The following is a 21,675-nucleotide window of genomic DNA, read 5'->3' as shown; positions in this document are numbered from 1 at the left end:
TTGACATTTAAAAAGTTCAATTTTCTAATTATTGTTTTATATTAGGTACTTGATGTAAAAATGCCTCGTTAATTTGTAAAACTTTTCCTACTTGAAAAGATCTACTGACAGATAGCTCAATGGGAAAACATATCACTGCATTTCGGGACATTACAGCAGGATTTGCCTTTTCATTTCCGATTTCCAATGGCTGTTTAGAAATTATGATTGGGCCTATTGAATGAACATGTCACGCTTTCACACAATATTCTTCTGTTTTCTAACTTAATAGAAACATTATGCCAGGAATGATTTCCCAATCTTAACTGTGCAAGGAGAAGTAGTATGCAGAAGGAGGTATCTCTCAGTGACGGAGAGAAAATCATTGAGAAAATCACCACTGCATGACTTGTGACCAGTTACCAAAAGACACTGGCAAAGCCCTGGGAGCCATCTACTTTATCAACCTCTTAGCCAGAGGATGATGTCTGGAACATTGTGGACCTAAACAGAATAAAATATAAATATATATTTTTTTAAATGTACTGAAACATTTCCAGATTTATTTTGACAGATTTCAAAAAGCTGGTCTTTATCTGAAAGATTGCTTATTACACTATGTAAAATATAATAGACTTTGACATTGTCTAGACATTGGATGGAAATTTTCTTGGTTTAATTTAGTAATCAGCCATGTACAGAATTACAATCTTTGTGACCAAATCCCACTTGTAAAGACTACATTGAAAATTGTAACATAGACATGATCAATTACGAAAGACATTTGTTTAGCTCTAAATAATTAGATGTGGGTTATGTCTCAGTTGGCTGACTTTGTTTTTTGTGTCACAGCTCACATATAATTAAGAGGCAGTTTTAATACCTACCAACATACTGATTTCAAGCTGATTATGTGGAGATCTTTATGAGATATTGGCCTACAATACATTTTGAAAAGATATTCAAATTAATTCAAATATATCTTTTCAGCTCGTACTTCAAATTTTGGTTAATCCACTGAAAAAAATATAATCAGTTTGGCAAGTGGTTTAAGATATCCTTCGGATGCGAAAGATGCTATATAAATGCAAATTATTTCTTTCAATGTTAAGTACATATGCATAGAATCTGAAATTTGTATACACAAATATCTCTGCGGAAAAATCACTTAATAATTCTTCACAATTAATTAGCTTTAAGAAAGTATATTTATTCGCTATATTTCAGCATTATATTCCCATGAATATTATGTAATTTTTCAATAATCTATAATCAAAATTCAAACTGGCATTTTGCTATCATGAAGTGGTACCTAGAAGATTATGGCACTTTAAAAAAAACTGTTCAGCTTACTGCATGTTCTGATTAAAATTCTGACTGAAAAGAAAGACAGATTTTGAAATAACTATACAGGCAGTCTTGTACGTAAACATCTTTCTTCCCTAAATAATGGATTAAACCTTATTTAAATGGAGTTGTTTTGCCAAGATTTAAGGTTTAGTAGTAGAATCATGAATTACTTTGTAAGCAAATAATAAATCCCCACAATCTATTCTATTTAAATATAACATCACTACAAATTAGAGTGGCCCAAACAACAGTCCTCAGACCATTTCCGGTCCTCAAACCCTAGTTATTTGGTCTCTGATGTCCACACAACTATTTCCACTTATATTTCTTGCACATTTCTTTTTCTATTTGAATATTCTGGAGTTTGGAATTTTCAGAAGTTTGGAAAAGGGTTGTTCTTACTGCGTTACCAAATTAGTGAATAAAACTTAAATGACAACACCTAGAGGAAGAAATTCGGGAGCACCCCATTTGGGGCGCTAACTTATAAAAGTAGAAGAAATAAGCGCCAGGTGCTAATCTTGTTCTATTTCAAAAAAATTCGGAGATAGTGCTCCAGGAAGGAAGTGGAGCGCTAAATCAGGCACTCCATTTCCTTCCTGGAGGGCAATTGCCAGCAAGCAGGGCGGTAAGTCGACCAGAGCAGCACACTGGGCCGTGCAGCACTGCCGTGTTGAAAGGCTCCTTAAAGGGAAGAGCCATCGCTGCAGGCTCTGCCTAAAAAAACTTACCTTCTCCCCGACAGCACCCGCGATCCCGTCCGATTAGCCTGATGCACTGAAACAGTGTGATTGATTGCGGGCAAAGATAACTGGGCAAAAATCTGCGAGAGCAAAGGTAACTTTTTTTTGTACTTACCTCGGCCACCTCATCACCCCCGAAGCGCCCACCCTCCTGCTGGACGCCTTCTGCAGCTGCCGCTGTTTTTGCCCAGCCATGTTGGGGAAGTCCAGAACCAGGGGTCACAGTCTAAGGATAAGGGGTAAGCCATTTAGGACCGAGATGCGGAGGAACTTCTTCACCCAGAGAGTGGTGAACCTGTGGAATTCTCTACCACAGAAAGTTGTTGAGGCCAATTCACTAAATATATTCAAAAAGGAGTTAGATGAAGTCCTTACTGCTAGGGGGATCAAGGGGTATGGCGAGAAAGCAGGAATGGGGTACTGAAGTTGAATGTTCAGCCATGAACTCATTGAATGGCGGTGCAGGCTAGAAGGGCCGAATGGCCTACTCCTGCACCTATTTTCTATGTTTCTATGTTTCTATGCTGCAAGGGACGGAACTCAAAGTTCGGGTCCATAATGTTACCGGGGTGATGCGCATCACGGCGATGATGTCACGATCTCCGGGCAAAGGAGAATGGGGCGTAACACCGTTCTGTCGCCACAAACCTCCCGCCGAATATAGCGGAGTCGATGTTATCACCGTGCCCAGTTGAAACCCGGTTAGCGCCCTGTTATCGTCCTCTGGAGGCCAATTTCTAGGCCCTAATCTGTTTGAAAGGAAGAACGTCTTGCATTTAATTTGCACTTTTCAGGACCACCAGGTGTCCCAAAGCCAATGAAGTTTAGTCACTGTTGTAACGTAGGAAACGTGGCCGCCAATATGCGTACAGCAAGCTCCCGCAAACAGCAATGTGATAATGACCAGATAATCTGTTTTTGTTATACTGATTGACGGAAATATATTGGCCAGTACACCAGGATAACGCCCCAATACTTCTCTGAAATAGAGCCATGTGATCTTTTATGTCCACCTGAGAGAACAGTCCATGCATTGGTTTAATGCTCATCTGAAAGACGGTACCTCTGACACTGTAGCACTCCCTCAGCACTGCATTGGAGTGTCATCCTCGAATTTTGTGCTGAAGTCCCTGGAGTGGGACTTTAACCCACAAACTTCCGACTCAGAGATGAGAGTGCTACCCACTGAGCCATAGCTGAAATTTGCGAATATGAAGAAGGAAAGAAACATTTGCATTAATATTATGTCTTTCACCACCACAGGACATCCCAAAGCGATTTACAGCCAACGAAGTGTGTTTTGAAGGAAACACGGCAGCAAATTTGCACACAGCAAGGTCCACTAACAGCAACAAAATATTGACCAGATCAGCTGTTTTTCAGTGATCTTGGTTGAGAAATAAGTGTTGGCCAGGACACCAGGGCGACCTCTCCAGCTCTTCTAATAGTACTGTGGGATCTTTTACATGCACCTGAGGGCAGATGAAGTCTTGGTTTAATGTCTCATCTGAAAGATGAAACTCATTATGCAAAACATTGGGATCATGGATTTCATCTTTATATGTTCTTGTAAAGCTCTAGAGTAGGAAACCAAGCTATAGATATAGAAGATCAACCAGTCATGTGAAAATGGTCATTTGAAGGAGTTTAGTAATAATTCTTTAAAATTATTTTAACTGAGAACCAATCTACAATAGTTGTTGTGGTCACACAGAAAGTCCCTATTTTTTTTAGTTAGAGTAAAAGATCTATATGATGCAAGATGAATTATTTGAAATCATGTAAAACCTAGTGCTTTAGGCCACACCTGTGGTCTATTTTATGTCAGACGTAAAAGTTCAATGCAAGGAGTGCAGGGAATAAGGTAGATGAGCTGAGGGCACAGATAGACATGTGGGAGTATAATATTATAGCTATTAATAAGAAATGGCTGATGGAAGGAATGGCAGCTCAACATTCCTAGTTACAGTAGGGGAATAGATAGACGTTTCTACGGCTGCAACGGAGGCTCCAGGATGGTATGTTGCCTCCCTGGTGCAAGGGTAAAGGATGTCTCAGAGCGTGTGCAGAGCATTCTGAAAAGGGAGGGTAAACAGCTAGTTGTCGTGGTGCTTATAGCTACCAATGATGTAGGTAAAAAATGGGATGAGGTCCTACAAGACCAATTTAGGGAGCTAGGAGCTAAATTAAAAAGTAGGACCTCAAAAGTAGTAATCTCAGGATTGCTACCAGTGCCACGTGCTAGACAGAGTAGGAATCACAGGACAGCTCAGATAAATACGTGGCTTGAGGAGTGGTGCAGCAGGGAGGGATTCAAATTCCTGGGACATTGGAACCGGTTCTGGGGGAGGTGGGACCAGTACAAACCGGACTCTGCACCTGGGCAGAACTGGAATCAATGTCTGAGGGGAAGTGTTTGCTAGTGCTGTTGGGGAGGAGTTAAACTAATATGGCAGGGGGATGGGAACCTTTGCAGGGAGACAGGGGAAAGTAGAATGGGGGCAGAAGCAAAAGATAGAAAGAAGAAAAGTAAATGTGGAGGGCAGAGAAACCGCAGGCAAAAAGCAAAAAGGGCCACATTCAGCAAAATTCTTAACGGGCATAGTGTGTTAGAAAATCCTGAAGGGGCAAAGGGTGTTAAAAGACAAGCCTGAAGGCTCTATGCCTCAATGCGAGGAGTATTCGGAATAAGATGGACGAATTAACTGTGCAGATAGCAGTTAATGGGTATGATGTAATTGGCATCACAGAGACATGGCTCCAGGGTGACCAAGGCTGGGAACTCAACATCCAGGGGTATTCAACATTTAGGAGGGATAGACAGAAAGGAAAAGGAGGCGGGGTGGCATTGCTGGTTAAAGTTGAAATTAATGCAATAGTAAGAAAGGACATTAGCTTGGATGATCTGGAATCGGTACGGCTGGAGTTACGGAATACCAAGGGGCAGAAAACGCTAGTAGGATTTGTGTACAGACCACTAAACAGTAATAGTAAGGTTGGGGACAGCATCAAACAAGAAATTAGGGATGATGCAATAAAGGTACAGCAGTTATCATGGGTGACTTTAATCTACATAATGCTTGGGCTAACCAAACTGATAGCAATGCAGTGGAGGAGGATTTCCTGGAGCGTAGTAGGGATAGTTTTCCAGACCAATATATCGAGGAACCAACTAGAGGGCTGGCCATCCTAGACTGGGTGATGTGTAATGAGAAAGGACTAATTAGCAATCTTGTTGTGTGAGACCCCTTGGGGAAGAGTGACCATAACATGGTAGAATTCTTTATTAAGATGGAGAGTGACACAGTTAATTCAGAAACTAGGGTCCTGAACTTGGGGAAAGGGAACTTCAATGATATGAGACGTGAATTGGCTAGAATAGACTGGCAAATGATACTTAAAGGGTTGACGGTGGACAGCAATGGCAAACATTTAAAGATCACATGGATGAACTTCAACAATTGTACATCCCTGTCTGGAGTAAAAATAAAACAGGGAAGATGGCTCAACCGTGGCTAACAAGGGAAATTAAGGATAGTGTTAGATCCAAGGAAGATGCATATAAATTGTCCAGAAAAAGCAGCAAACCTGAGGACTGGGAGAAATTTAGAATTCGACAGAGGAGGACAAAGGGCTTAATTAGGAGGGGTAAAATAGAGTACGAGAGGAAGCTTGCCGGGAACATAAAAACTGACTGCAAAAGCTTCTATAGATATGTGAAGAGAAAAAGATTCGTGAAGACAAACGTAGGTCCTTGCAGTCGGATTCAGGTGAATTTATAATGGGGAACAAAGAAATGGCAGACCAATTGAACAAATACTTTGGTTCTGTCTTCATGAAGGAAGACACAAATAACCTTCCGGAAGTACTAGGGGACCGAGGGTCTTGTGAGAAGGAGGAACTGAAGGATATCCTTATTAGGCGGGAAATTGTGTTAGGGAAATTGATGGGATTGAAGGCCGATAAATCTCTGGGGCCTGATAGTCTGCATCCTAGAGTACTTAAGAAAGTAGCCCTAGAAATAGTGGATGCATTGGTGATCATTTTCCAACAGTCTATCGACTCTGGATCAGTTCCTATGGACTGGAGGGTAGCTAACGTATCACCACTTTTTAAAAAGGGAGGGAGAGAGAAAGCGGGTAATTATAGCCTGACATCATTAGTGGGGAAAATGTTAGAATCAATTATTAAGGATGAAATAGCAGCGCATTTGGAAAGCAGTGACACGATCGGTCCAATTCAGCATGGATTTATGAAGGGGAAATCATGCTTGACAAATCTTCCAGAACCTTTTGAGGATGTAACTAGTAGAGTGGACAAGGGAGAACAAGTGGATGTGGTGTATTTGGACTTTCAAAAGGCTTTTGACAAGGTCCCACACAAGAGATTGGTGTGCAAAATCAAAGTACATGGTACTGGGGGGTAATATACTGACGTGGATAGCAACTGGTTGGCAGGCAGGAAGCAGAGAGTCGGGATAAACGGTTCCTTTTCAGAATGGCAGGAAGTGACTAATGGGGTGCTGCAGGGCTCAGCGCTGGGACCACAGCTATTTACAATATACATTAATGATTTGGATGAAGGAACTGAGTGTAATATCTCCAAGTTTGCAGATGACACTAAACTGGGTGGGGGTGTGAGCTGTGAGGGGGACGCTAGAAGGCTGCAGGGTGACTTGGACAGGTTAGCTGAGTGGGCAAATGCATGGCAGATGCAATATGATGTGGATAAATGTGAGGTTATCCACTTTGGGGGCAAAAACGTGAAGACAGAATATTATCTGAATGGTGGCAGATTAGGAAAAGTGGAGGTGCAACGAGACCTGGGTGTCATGGTGCATCAGTCATTGAAAGTTGGCATACAGGTACAGCAGGCGGTGAAGAAGGCAAATGATATGTTGGCCTTCCTGGCTAGGGGATTTGAGTATAGGAGCAGGGAGGTCTTACTGCAGTTGTACAGGGCCTTGGTGAGGCCTCACCTGGAATATTGTGTTCAGTGTTGGTCTCCTAATCTGAGAAAGGATGTTCTTGCTATTGATGGAGTGCAGCGAAGCTCCACCAGACTGATTCCCTGGATGGCAGGACTGACATATGAGGAGAGACTGGATCAACTGGGCCTTTATACATTGGAGTTCAGAAGGATGAGAGGGGATCTCATAGAAACATATAAGATTCTGATGGGACGGGACAGGTTTGATGCGGGTAGAATGTTCCCGATGTTGTGGAAGTCCAGAACCAGGGGACATAGTCTTAGGATAAGGGAGAGGCCATTTAGGACTGAGATGAGGAGAAACTTCTTCATTCAGAGAGTTGTTAACCTGTGGAATTCCCTGCCGCAGAAAGTTGTTGATGCCAGTTCATTGGATATATTCAAGAGGGAGTTAGATATGGCCCTTACGGCTAAGGGGATCAAGGCATTTGGAGAGAAAGCAGGAAAGGGGTACAGAGGGAATGATCAACCATGATCTTATTGAATGGTGGTGCAGGCTCGAAGGGCCAAATGGCCTACTCCTGCACCTATTTTCTATGTTTCTATGTTTCAGACAGCAGAGAGAGGGGGATATAAAAGGAGGGAGGGGTCACAATAGTGATTAAAGAAACAATTATAGCTGTGAGGAAGGATGATATGTGAGAAGGATCATCAAATGAGGCCATATGGATTGAACTGAAGGACATAAAATTCGCAATCACACTGTTGGGAGTGAACTATAGACCCCCAAATAGTCAGAGTGAGTTAGAAGAGCAAATATGTAGGAACATTTCTGAGAACTGCAAAAATAACAACTTTTATTTATATAGTGCTTTTAACAGAGTTAAAACGTCCCAAGGCGCTTCACAGCAGTGTTCCAAGAAAAAAGAGATATATTTCACACCGAGCCACTTGAGAAGAAATTACGGCAGATGACCAAAAGCTTGGTTAAAGAGCTAGGTTTTAAGGAGCGTCTTAAAGGAGAAAAGAGAGGTAGAGAGGTGGAGAAGTTTAGGGAGGGAGTTCCAGAGCTTAGGGCCTAGGCACCTGAAGGCACGGACACCTATGGTTGAGGAGTTATAATGAGGGATGCTTAAGAGGGCAGAATTTGAGGAGCGCAGACATCTTGTGGAGTTGTGAGGCTGAAATAGATTATAGAGATAGGGAGGGGCAAGGCCATGGAGGGATTTGTAAACAAGGATGAGAATTTTGAAATCGTGGTGTTAATTAACTGGGAGTCAAAGTCGATCAGCAAACACGGGTGATGGCTGATCGTGACTTAGATGACCTCAAATATACGTAGTGTAGAATGTGGGAGGCCAGCAAGGAGTGTTGGAGTAGTCAAGTCTAGAGGTAACAAAGGCATGGATGAGGGTTTCAGCAGCAGACGAGCTGAGGCAGGGGCGGAGACAGGCAATGTTTCAGAGGTGGAAAAAGGCGGTTTTAGTTATGCCACGGATATGTGGCCGAAAACTAATTTCAGGGTCAAATATGACAACAAGGTTGTAAACAGTCTGGTTCAGCCTCAGATATATGTTCTGGAGAGGGATGGAGTCAATGGTTAGGGAATGCAGTTTGTGGCGGGGACCGTAGAAAATGGCTTCGGTCTTCCCAATATTTAATTGGAGAAAATTTCTGATCATCCAGTTGAAAAATAGGGCAGTAATATTAGGGGATTTCAACTACCCTAATATTAACTGGGATAGATTTAGTGCGAAAGGTACAGAGTGAGCAGAGTTCCTAAAATGCATTCAGGGGAACTTTTTTAACCAACACGAAGCCAACCCAACAAGAAGGGTGCGGGTGGGGGGGGGGTTCTGAACTTGGTTTTCAGGATTGAAGATGGGCAGGTGGAAAGGGTATCAGTGGGAGAGCATTTTGATGGTGGTGATCATAATTGTTAGACTTAGGGTAGTTATGGAAATGGACAAAGATAGACCAGGAAAAAAAGTTCTGAATTGAGGAAAAGCCAATTTTACTAAGCTGAGATGTGATTTAGCCAAAGTGGACTGGAAACAGCTACTTGAAGGTAAATCAATGACAGAGCAGAGGGAGGCATTCAAGGAGGAGATTGTAAGGGTTCAGAGCAAGTATGTTCCCTTAAAGGAAAAGGGTGGACTAACAAATCTAGAGCTCTCAGGATGTCATGTAGCATACAGGGTAGGATAAAGAAAAAAAGGGCAGCTTATCACAGATACCGAGGGCTCAATACTGCAGAAACACTAGAGGAGTATAGAAAGTGCAGGAGTGATATTAAAAAGGAAATTAGGAAAGCAAAAAGAGGGCATGAAAAAATATTGACAAGTAAAATCAAGGAAAACCCAAAGATGTTTTATAAATTTATTAAAAGCAAGAGGATAACAAAAGAAAGAATAGGGCCATTTAGAAACATAGAAACAAAGAAAATAGGTGCAGGAGTAGGCCATACGGCCCTTCTAGCCTGCACCGCCATTCAATGAGTTAATGGCTGAACATGCAACTTCAGTACCCAATTCCTGCTTTCTCGCCATACCACTTGATCCCCCAAGTAGTAAGGACTTCATCGAACTCCTTTTTGAATATATTTAGTGAATTGGCCTCAACAACTTTCTGTGGTAGAGAATTCCACAGCTTCACCACTCTCTGGGTGAAGAGGTTTCTCCTCATCTCGGTCCTAAATGGCTTACCCCTTATCCTTAGACTGTGACCCCTGGTTCTGGACTTCCCCAACATTGGGAACATTCTTCCTGCATCTAACCTGTCTAAACCCGTCAGAATTTTAAACGTTTCTATGAGATCCCCTCTCATTCTTCTGAACTCCAGTGAATACAAGCCCAGTTGATCCAGTCTTTCTTGATAGGTCAGTCCCGCCATCCCGGGAATCAGTCTTCGCTGCACTCCCTCAATAGCAAGAATGTCCTTCCTCAGGTTAGGAGACCAAAACTGTGCACAATACTCCAGGTGTGGCCTCACCAAGGCCCTGTACAACTGTAGCAACACCTCCCTGCAACGGTACTCAAATCCCCTCGCTATGAAGGCCAACATGCCATTTGCTTTCTTAACCGCCTGCTGTACCTGCATGCCAACCTTCAATGACTGATGTACCATGACACCCAGGTCTCATTGTACCTCCCCTTTTCCTAATCTGTCACCATTCAGATAATAGTCTGTCTCTCTGTTTTTACCACCAAAGTGGATAACCTCACATTTATCCACATTATACTTCATCTGCCATGCATTTGCCCACTCACCTAACCTATCCAAGTCGCTCTGCAGCCTCATAGCATCCTCCTCGCAGCTCACACTGCCACCCAACTTAGTGTCATCCGCAAATTTGGAGATACTACATTTAATCCCCTCGTCTAAATAATTAATGTACAGTGCAAACAGCTGGGGCCCCAGCACAGAACCTTGCGGTACCCCTCTAGTCACTGCCTGCCATTCTGAAAAGTACCCATTTACTCCTACTCTTTGCTTCCTGTCTGACAACCAGTTCTCAATCCATGTCAGCACACTACTCCCAATCCCATGTGCTTTAACATTGCACATTAATCTCTTGTATGGGACCTTGTCGAAAGCCTTCTGAAAGTCCAAATATACCACATCAACTGGTTCTCCCTTATCCACTCTACTGGAAACATCCTCAAAAAATTCCAGAAGATTTGTCAAGCATGATTTCCCTTTCACAAATCCATGCTGACTTGGACCTATCATGTCACCTCTTTCCAAATGCGCTGCTATGACATCCTTAATAATTGATTCCATCATTTTACCCAGTACCGATGTCAGGCTGACCGGTCTATAATTCACTGTTTTCTCTCTCCCTCCTTTTTTAAAAAGTGGGGTTCCATTGGCTACCCTCCACTCGATAGGAACTGATCCAGAATCAATGGAATGTTGGAAAATGACTGTCAATGCATCCGCTATTTCCAAGGCCACCTCCTTAAGTACTCTGGGATGCAGTCCATCAGGCCCTGGGGATTTATCGGCCTTCAATCCCATCAATTTCCCCAACACAATTTCCCGACTAATAAAGATTTCCCTCAGTTCCTCCTCCTTACTAGACCCTCTGACCCCTTTTATATCCGGAAGGTTGTTTGTGTCCTCCTTCGTGAATACCGAACCAAAGTACTTGTTTAATTGGTCCGCCATTTCTTTGTTCCCCGTTATGACTTCCTCTGATTCTGACTGCAGGAGACCTATGTTTGTCTTTACTAACCTTTTTCTCTTTACATATCTATGGAAACTTTTGCAATCCGTCTTAATGTTCCCTGCAAGCTTCTTCTTGTACTCCATTTTCCCTGCCCTAATCAAACCCTTTGTCCTCCTCTGCTGAGTTCTAAATTTCTCCCAGTCCCTGGGTTCGCTGCTATTTCTGGCCAATTTGTATGCCACTTCCTTGGCTTTAATACTATCCCTGATTTCCCTTGATAGCCACGGTTGAGCCACCTTCCCTTTTTTATTTTTATGCCAGACAGGAATGTACAATTGTTGTAGTTCATCCATGCGGTCTCTAAATGTCTGCCATTGCCCATCGACAGTCAACCCCTTAAGTATCATTCGCCAATCTATCCTAGCCAATTCACGCCTCATACCTTCAAAGTTACCCTTCTTTAAGTTCTGGACCATGGTCTCTGAATTAACTGTTTCATTCTCCATCCTAATGCAGAATTCCACCATATTATGGTCACTCTTCCCCAAGGGGCCTCGTTCAACGAGATTGCTAATTAATCCTCTCTCATTACACAACACCCAGTCTAAGATGGCCTCCCCCCTAGTTGATTACTCGACATATTGGTCTAGAAAACCATCCCTTATGCACTGCAGAAAATCCTCCTCCACCGTATTGCTTCCAGTTTGGTTAGCCCAATCTCTATGTAGATTAAAGTCACCCATTATAACTGCTGCACCTTTATTGCATGCACCCCTAATTTCCTGTTTGATGCCCTCCCCAACATCACTACTACTGTTTGGAGGTCTGTACACAACTCCCACTAACGTTTTTTGCCCTTTGGTGTTCTGCAGCTCTACCCATATAGATTCTACATCATCCAAGCTAATGTCCTTCCTAACTATTGCATTAATCTCCTCCTTAACCAGCAATGCTACCCCACCTCCTTTTCCTTTTATTCTATCCTTCCTGAATGTTGAATACCCCTGGATGTTGAGTTCCCAGCCCTGAACTTCCTGGAGCCACGTCTCCGTAATCCCAATCACATCATATTTGTTAACATCTATTTGCACAGTTAATTCATCCACTTTATTGCGGATACTCCTTGCATTAAGACACAAAGCCTTCAGGCTTGTTTTTTTAACACCCTTTGTCCTTTTAGAATTTTGCTGTACAGTGGCCCTTTTTGTTCTTTGCCTTGGGTTTCTCTGCGCTCCACTTTTCCTCATCTCCTTTCTGTCTCTTGCCTTTGTCTCCTTTTTGTTTCCCTCTGTCTCCCTGCATTGGTTCCCATTCCCCCTGCCATATTAGTTTAACTCCTTTCCCAACAGCACGAGCAAACACTCCCCCTAGGACATTGGTTCCGGTCCTGCCCAGGTGCAGACCGTCCGGTTTGTACTGGTCCCACCTCCCCCAGAACCGGTTCCAATGCCCCAGGAATTTGAATCTCTCCCTGCTGCACCACTGCTCAAGCCCCTTATTCATCTGCGCTATCTTGCGATTCCTACTCTGACTAGCACGTGGCACTGGTAGCAATCCCGAGATTACTACTTTTGAGGTCCTACTTTTTAATTTAGCTCCTAGCTCCTTAAATTCGTTTCATAGGACTTCATCCCTTTTTTTTACCTATGTCTTTGGTACAAATGTGCACCACGACAACTGGCTGTTCTCCCTCCCTTTTTAGAACGTCCTGCACCCGCTCAGAGACATCCTTGACCCTTGCACCAGAGAGGCAACATACCATCCTGGAGTCTCGGTTGCGGCCGCAGAAACGCCTATCTATTCCCCTTACAATTGAATCCCCTATCACTATCGCTCTCCCACTCTTTTTCCTGCTCTCCTGTGCAACAGAGCGAGCCACGGTGCCATGAACTTGGCTGCTGCTGCCCTCCCCTGATGAGTCATCCCCCTCAACAGTACCCAAAAGCAGTGTATCTGTTTTGCAGGGGGATGACCACAGGGGACCCCTGCACTACCTTCTTTGCACTGCACTTCCTGCTGATCTTCCATTCCCTATCTGGCTGTGGACTCTTTACCTGCGTTACGACCAACTCGCTACACGTGCTACTCACGTCATTCTCAGCATCGTGGATGCTCCAGAGTGAATCCACCCTCAGCTCCAAATCCGCAACGCGGTCCATCAGGAGCTGGAGGCGGATACACTTCCCGCACACGTAGTCGTCAGGAACACTGGTGTCGTCCCTGAGTTCCCACATTGTACAGGAGGAGCATAACACGTGACCGAGCTGTCCTGCCATGACTTAACCCTTAGATAAGCAACAACAATGCTAAACTTTACTCACTGTTATAGAAGAGAAAAAAGAAAAACTACTCACCAATCACCAGCCAATCACTTACCCCCTTGGCTGTGATGTCACCTTTCTGTTTCTTTCGACTTCTTTTTTGCCTTCTCCCTGTAGCTGCACCAGTTTGCCTTTAATAGGCCGCTCCACACACCTCCTCGACGCTGCTTCTGACTGCCGCCGACGCTGGGCCCCGGACTCCCTGCTGTGCCTTTTATAGGCCACACCAACGGACCTCCTCGACGCTGCTCCTGACTGCCACCGACGCTGGACCCCGGACTCCATGCTCTGCCTTTTATAGGCCTCACCAATGGACCTCCTAGTCGCTGCTCCTGACTGCCACCGACGCTGGGCCCCGGACTCCCTGCTGTGCCTTTTATAGGCCTCACCACACACCTCCGACGCTGCTCCCGACTGCCGCCGACACTCAGAGACCAGAAAGGTAACCTCTGTGTGGAGGCAGAAGACATGGGTATTGTTCTTAATGAATACTTTGCCGCTGTTTTCACCAAAGAGAGCGGTGATGCAGACATTGCAATCAGGGAGGAGGAGTGTGAAATATTAGATGAAATAAAAAGAGAGAGAGAGGAAGTATTGAGGGGTTTAGCATTTTTGTAAGTGGATAAATCCCCAGGCCTGGACGAAATGTATCCTAGGCTGTTAAGAGAAGCAAGAGAGGAAATAGCAGAGGCTCTGACCATCATTTTCCAACCGGTCTGACTACAGGTGTGGTGCCGGAGGACTGGAGGACTGATAATGTTGTACCCTTGTTTAAAAAGAGAGAAAGGGATAGACCGAGTAATTACAGGCCAGTCAGCCTAACCTTGGTGCTGGGAAAATTATTGAAAAAAATCCTGAGGGACAAGATAAGTTTTAATTTAAAAAGACATGGATTAATCAAGGACAGTCAGCATGGATTTGTCACGGGAAGTTTGTGTCTGACTAACTTGATTGATTTTTTTGAGGAGGTAACAAGGAGGGTAGTGCATTTGAAGTGGTGTATATGGATTTTAGCAAGGTTTTTAATAAGGTCCCACATGGCAGATTGGTCACAAAAGTAAATGCCCATGGGATCCAAGGAAAATGGCAAGTTGGATCCAAAATTGGCTCAGAGGCAGAAAGCAAAGGGTAATGATCGATGGACGTTTTTGTGACTGGGGTTCTGCCGGGCTCAGTACTAGGTCCCTTGCTTTTTGTGGTATACATCAATGATTTAGACTTGAATCTAGTGGTATGATCAAGAAGTTTGCAGATGATACGAAAATTGGCCATGTGGTTGATAATGAGTCCGGGGATCGGGGAGAGGTCTATAAAAGGCCGCGAGAGGCAGCGGGAGTTCGTGGTCGCTGAGGCGTGAGTCCGGGGATCGGAGAGGTCTATAAAAGGCCGCGAGAGGCAGCGGGAGTTCGTGGTCGCTGAGGCGTGAGTCCGGGGATCGGCGAGAGGCCTATAAAAGGCCGCGAGAGGCAGCGGGAGTTCGTGGTCGCTGAGGCGTGAGTCCAGGGATCGGCGAGAGGCCTATAAAAGGCCGCGAGAGGCAGCGGGAGTTCGTGGTCGCTGAGGCGTGAGTCCGGGGATCGGCGGTGGCCTATAAAAGGCCGCGAGAGGCAGCGGGAGTTCGTGGTCGCTGAGGCGTGAGTCCGGTGATCGGAGAGGCCGATAAAAGGCCGCGAGAGGCAGCGGGAGTTCGTGGTCGCTGAGGCGTGAGTCCGGGGATCGGCGAGAGGCCTATAAAAGGCCGCGAGAGGCAGCGGGAGTTCGTGGTCGCTGAGGCGTGAGTCCGGGGATCGGCGAGAGGCCAATAAAAAGCCACGAGAGGCAGCGGGAGTTCATGCTCGCTGAGGCGTGAGTCCGGGGATCGGAGAGGCCAATAAAAGACCGCGAGAGGCAGCGGGAGTTCGTGGTCGCTGAGGCATGAGTCCGGGGAACGGAGAGGCCAATAAAAGGCCACGAGAGGCAGCGGGAGTTCGTGGTCGCTGAGGCGTGAGTCCGGGGATCGGAGAGGCCAATAAAAGGCTACGAGAGGCAGCGGGAGTTCGTGGTCGCTGAGGCGTGAGTCCGGGGATCGGCGAGAGGCCTATAAAAGGCCGCAAGAGGCAGCGGGAGTTCGTGGTCGCTGAGGCGTGAGTCCGGGGATTGGCGAGAGGCCAATAAAAGGCTGCGAGAGGCAGCGGGAGTTCGTGGTCGCTGAGGCGTGAGTCCGGGGATCGGAGAGGCCAATAAAAGGCCACGACAGGCAGCGGGAGTTCGTGGTCGCTGAGCCGTGAGTCCGGGGATCGGAGAGGCCAATAAAAGGCCACGAGAGGCAGCGGGAGTTCGTGGTCGCTGAGGCGTGAGTCCGGGGATCGGCGAGAGGCCTATAAAAGGCCGCGAGAGGCAGCGGGAGTTCGTGGTCGCTGAGGCGTGAGTCCGGGGATCGGCGAGAGGCCTATAAAAGGCCGCGAGAGGCAGCGGGAGTTCGTGGTCGCTGAGGCGTGAGTCCGGGGATCGGCGAGAGGCCTATAAAAGGCCGCGAGAAGCGTACTTGTGCAGCTACAGGGAGAAGGCAAAAAAGTAGAAAGAAACAGAAAGGTGACGTCACAGCCAAGGGGGTAAGTGATTGGCTGGTGATTGGTGAGCAGTTTTTCTTTTTCTTTTTTATATTAGTCAGTAATTTTAACATTGTTGTTGCCAATTTAAGTGTATCTAAGGGTTAAATCATGGCAGAAGAGCTCGGTCGGGTGTCATGCTCCTCCTGTACCATGTGGGAACTCAGGGACACTTCTGGTGTCCCTGCCGACTACGTGTGCGGGAAGTGTATCCGCCTCAAGCTCCTGACGGTCTGCGTTGCGGAGTTGGAGCTGAGGGTGGATTCACTCTGGAGCATCCACGATGCTGAGAATGACATGAGTAGCACGTGTAGCGAGTTGGTCGCAATGCAGGAGAAGGGTCCACAGCCAGATAGGGAATGGAAGACCAGCAGGAAGAGTAGTGCAAGGAAGGTAGTGCAGGGGTTCCCTGTGGTCATCCCCCTGCAAAACAGATACACCGCTTTGAGTACTGTTGGGGGGGATGACTCATCAGGGGAGGGCAGCAGCAGCCAAGTTCATGGCACCATGGCTGGCTCTGTTGCACAGAAGGGCAGCAAAAAGAGTGGGAGAGTGATAGTGATAGGGGATTCAATGGTGAGAGGAATAGATAGGCGTTTCTGCGGCCGCAACCGAGACTCCAGGATGGTATGTTGCCTCCCTGGTGCAAGGGTCAAGGATGTCTCGGAGCGGGTGCAGAAAATTCTGAAAAGGGAGGGAGAACAGCCAGTTGTCGTGGTGCACATTGGTACCAACGACATAGGGAAAAAAAGGGATAAGGTCCTACGAAACGAATTTTAGGACCTAGGAGCTAAATTAAAAAGTAGGACCTCAAAAGTAGTAATCTCAGGATTGCTACCAGTGCCACGTGCTAGTCAGAGTAGGAATCGCAGGATAGCGCAGATGAATACGTGGCTTGAGCAGTGGTGCAGCAGGGAGGGATTCAAATTCCTGGGGCATTGGAACCGGTTCTGGGGGAGGTGGGACCTGTACAAACCGGACGGTCTGCACCTGGGCAGGACCGGAACCAATGTCCTAGGGGGAGTGTTTGCTAGTGCTGTTGGGGAGGAGTTAAACTAATATGGCAGGGGGATGGGAACCAATGCAGGGAGACAGAGGGAGACAAAAAGGAGGCAAAAGCAAAAGACAGAAAGGAGATGAGAAAAAGTGGAGGGCAGAGAAACCCAAGGCAAAGAACAAAAAGGGCCACTGTACAGCAAAATTCTAAAAGGACAAAGGGTGTTAAAAAAAACAAGCCTGAAGGCTTTGTGTCTTAATGCAAGGAGTATCCGCAATAAGGTGGATGAATTAACTGTGCAAATAGATGTTAACAAATATGATGTGATTGGGATTACGGAGACGTGCCTCCAGGATGATCAGGGCTGGGAACTCAACATCCAGGAGTATTCAACATTCACGAAGGATAGAATAAAAGGAAAAGGAGGTGGGGTAGCATTGCTGGTTAAAGAGGAGATTAATGCAATAGTTAGGAAGGACATTAGCTTGGATGATGTGGAATCTATATGGGTAGAGCTGCAGAACACCAAAGGGCAAAAAATGTTAGTGGGAGTTGTGTACAGATCTCCAAACAGTAGTAGTGATGTTGGGGAGGGCATCAAACAGGAAATTAGGGTGCATGCAATAAAGGTGCAGCAGTTATAATAGGTGACTTTAATATGCACATAGATTGGGCGAGCCTAACTGGAAGCAATGCGGTGGAGGAGGATTTCCTGGAGTGCATAAGGGATGGTTTTCTCGACCAATATGTCGAGGAACCAACTAGGGGGGAGGCCATCTTAGACTGGGTGTTGTGTAATGAGAGAGGATTAATTAGCAATCTCATTGTGCGAGGCCCCTTGGGGAAGAGTGACCATAATATGGTGGAATTCTGCATTAGGATGGAGAATGAAACAGTTAATTCAGAGACCATGGTCCAGAACTTAAAGAAGGGTAACTTTGAAGGTATGAGGCGTGAATTGGCTAGGATAGATTGGCGAATGATACTTAAGGGGTTGACTGTGGATGGGAAATGGCAGACATTTAGAGACCGCATGGATGAACTACAACAATTGTACATTCCTTTCAGGCGTAAAAATAAAAAAGGGAAGGTGGCTCAACCGTGGCTATCAAGGGAAATCAGGGATAGTATTAAAGCCAAGGAAGTGGCATACAAATTGGCCAGAAATAGCAGCGAACCCGGGGACTGGGAGAAATTTAGAACTCAGCAGAGGAGGACAAAGGGTTTGATTAGGGCTGGGAAAATGGAGTACGAGAAGAAGCTTGCAGGGAACATTAAGGCGGATTGCAAAAGTTTCTATAGGTATGTAAAGAGAAAAAGGTTAGCAAAGACAAATGTAGGTCCTCTGCAGTCAGAATCAGGGGAAGTCATAACGGGGAACAAAGAAATGGCAGACCAATTGAACAAGTACTTTGGTTCGGTATTCACTAAGGAGGACACAAACAACCTTCCGGATATAAAAGGGGTCAGAGGGTCTAGTAAGGAGGAGGAACTGAGGGAAATCTTTATTAGTCAGGAAATTGTGTTGGGGAAATTGATGGGATTGAAGGCCGATAAATCTCCAGGGCTTGATGGACTGCATCCCAGAGTACTTAAGGAGGTGGCCTTGGAAATAGCGGATGCATTGACAGTCATTTTCCAACATTCCATTGACTCTGGATCAATTCCTATCGAGTGGAGGGTAGCCAATGTAACCCCACTTTTTAAAAAAGGAGGGAGAGAGAAAACAGGGAATTATAGATCGGTCAGCCTGACCTCAGTAGTGGGTAAAATGATGGAATCAATTATTAAGGATGTCATAGCAGTGCATTTGGAAAATGGTGACATGATAGGTCCAAGTCAGCATGGATTTGTGAAAGGGAAATCATGCTTGACAAACCTTCTGGAATTTTTTGAGGATGTTTCCAGTAAAGTGGACAAGGGAGAACCAGTTGATGTGGTATATTTGGACTTTCAGAAGGCTTTCGACAAGGTCTCACACAAGAGATTAATGTGCAATGTTAAAGCACATGGGATTGGGGGTAGTGTGCTGACGTGGATTGAGAACTGGTTGTCAGACAGGAAGCAAAGAGTAGGAGTAAATGGGTACTTTTCAGAATGGCAGGCAGTGACTAGTGGGGTACCGCAAGGTTCTGTGCTGGGGCCCCAGCTGTTTACATTGTACATTAATGATTTAGACGAGGGAATTAAATGTAGTAACTCCAAATTTGCAGATGACACTAAGTTGGGTGGCAGTTTGAGCTGCGAGGAGGATGCTATGAGGCTGAAGAGTGACTTGGATAGGTTAGGTAAGTGGGCAAATGCATGGCAGATGAAGTATAATGTGGATAAATGTGAGGTTATCCACTTTGGTGGTAAAAACAGAGAGACAGACTATTATCTGAATGGTGACAGATTAGGAAAAGGGGAGGTGCAATGAGACCTGGGTGTCATGGTACATCAGTCATTGAAGGTTGGCATGCAGGTACAGCAGGTGGTTAAGAAAGCAAATGGCATGTTGGCCTTCATAGCGAGGGGATTTGAGTACAGGGGCAGGGAGGTGTTGCTGCAGTTGTACAGGGCCTTGGTGAGGCCACACCTGGAGTATTGTGTACAGTTTTGGTCTCCTAACTTGAGGAAGGACATTCTTGCTATTGAGGGAGTGCAGCGAAAATTCACCAGACTGATTCCCGGGATGGTGGGACTGACCTATCAAGAAAGACTGGATCAACTGGGCTTGTATTCACTGGAGTTCAGAAGAATGAGAGGGGACCTCATAGAAACGTTTAAAATTCTGACGGGTTTAGACAGGTTAGATGCAGAAAGAATGTTCCCGATGTTGGGGAAGTCCAGAACCAGGGGTCACAGTCTAAGGATAAGGGGTAAGCCATTTAGGACCAAGATGAGGAGAAACTTCTTCACCCAGAGAGTGGTGAACCTGTGGAATTCTCTACCACAGAAAGTAGTTGAGGCAAATTCACTAAATATATTCAAAAGGGAGTTAGATGAAGTCCTTACTACTCGGGGGATCAAGGGGTATGGCGAGAAAGCAGGAAGGGGGTACTGAAGTTGAATGTTCAGCCATGAACTCATTGAATGGCGGTGCAGGCTAGAAGGGGTGAATGGCCTACTCCTGCACCTATTTTCTATGTTTCTATGAAGAAAAAATCTGTAGACTGATCAGGTGGGCAGAACAGTGGCAAATGGAATTCAATTTGAAGAAGTGTGAGCTCATGCATTTGTGGAGGGCTAATAAGGCAAGGGAATACACAATAAATGGTAGAACACTGAAAAGTATATAGAGTAACAGACCTTGGAGTGCATGTCCACAAATCCTTGAAGGTAGCAGGACAGGTGGATAAGGGGGTTGTGAAGGCCTACAGAATACTTGCCATTATTAGCCGATGCTTAGAAAATAAGAGCAGGGAGCTCAAACTGTATAAAATACTAATTAGGCCACAGCTAGAATACTGCGTGCAGTTCTGGTCATCACATTACAGGAAAGATGTGATTCCACTGGAGAGGGTACAGAGGAGATTTACGAGAATGTTGCTTAGACTGGAAAATTTTAACTATAAGGAAAGATTGCATAGGCTGGGGTTGTTTTCTTTGTAACAGAGGAGGCTGAGGGGAGACCTAATGGAAGTTTATAAAATTGTGACGGGCCTGGATATAGTGGATAGGAAGGACCTATTTCCCTTAGCAAAATGGTCAACAACCAGCGGGCTTAAATTTAAAGTAATTGGTAGAAGGTTTAGAAGGCATTTGTGGAAAAAAAAATTCAGCCAGAGGGTGGGGGAGGGAGGGGCGCAGGGGTGACTCACTGGAACTCACTGCCTGAAAGGGTGGTAGAGGCAGAAACCCTCATCTCACTTAAAAGTACTTGGATATGCACTTGAAATGCAGTAACCTGCAAGGCGACAGACTAAGAGCTGGAAAGTGGGATTTGACTAGATTGCTTTTTGTCGCCCAGCACGGACACAATTAGCTGAATGGCCTCCTTCTGTGCTGTAAATGTCTATGTTAATTATGGTTCTTACACTCGTGCATGCGTAATACACTGGAATTTATGGTAATTGAATTAAAGGAAGAACATTATAATGTTGTGATTGCACCTAATTAGACATTATTAAGGTTGCTTCTAATATGTTATTAGCATTGAGAACAATACTACTGCTAGAAGTGCTCTTGTGCACCATGCTACAAACATTTATTCCATTAGGTGGCACAGTGAGAACAAAAGCACTCTACAAAGATGTGCATTTTAATTTGCAGGCACTCTACTGTGCTTAAGGTTTATTGTCATCTTGTTTTGTTTGAGTGTTGGAAAGGATGAGCTGAGCTATTACTGGAAATTGCAGACACTCTCCCTGTTTGTACCAATTTCAAATAATTTTCTAAATTATTCTGAACTGTTTGCTTATTGCTTGAAGGGTTACTTTATCAGACTGGAGGAGCCAAGATATCTATTTTTGTGTTTGGTCAAATCATTACTTTCAAATTATTTTTGGAGTACAGACATAGAACATGTTATATTGCAAGATGGAAAGGAATTTGTAACAAACAGAAGTACCATTAACTTCCTTTTTCTTTGTTCACAATGCACCTCTGTTATAAT

General features: G+C 45.1%; 1 protein-coding gene across 1 annotated transcript in view; it reads right to left on the bottom strand.

Moving 5' to 3' along the window:
- Positions 1-21,675, bottom strand: part of LOC139253819 (low-density lipoprotein receptor-related protein 1-like) — a 2,398,725-nt gene that overhangs the window by 1,048,079 nt on the left and 1,328,971 nt on the right. The gene's annotated exons all lie outside the window — the stretch shown is intronic.

Source organism: Pristiophorus japonicus, chromosome 3 (assembly GCF_044704955.1).
Source record: "Pristiophorus japonicus isolate sPriJap1 chromosome 3, sPriJap1.hap1, whole genome shotgun sequence".
In the NCBI taxonomy this organism is placed as follows: Eukaryota; Metazoa; Chordata; class Chondrichthyes; family Pristiophoridae; genus Pristiophorus; species Pristiophorus japonicus.
This window is presented reverse-complemented; position numbering and strand designations above follow the sequence as displayed.